Raw genomic sequence first — 217 nt, 5'->3', positions numbered from 1 at the left:
AAGTGCTAACTTGACACAACAGTGGAAAATTCCTGATACTTATCGCAGAGGGCACCCAGGAGGCTGAGACTATAAATATGCTCTGGGATGCTTTGAAGACAGGAATTAGCAGTGAGTTGTGCCAAGGGAAATGAAGCTGTCAGATGGCTCCACAAGGCCCTCTCTGGCTGCTACTGTCACATGGTGGGCCAGAGCTAACCCAACAGAACTTCTGTTA

The sequence above is a fragment of the Mastomys coucha genome, unplaced genomic scaffold (assembly GCF_008632895.1).
Source record: "Mastomys coucha isolate ucsf_1 unplaced genomic scaffold, UCSF_Mcou_1 pScaffold5, whole genome shotgun sequence".
Taxonomy (NCBI): Eukaryota; Metazoa; Chordata; class Mammalia; order Rodentia; family Muridae; genus Mastomys; species Mastomys coucha.
This window is presented reverse-complemented; position numbering follows the sequence as displayed.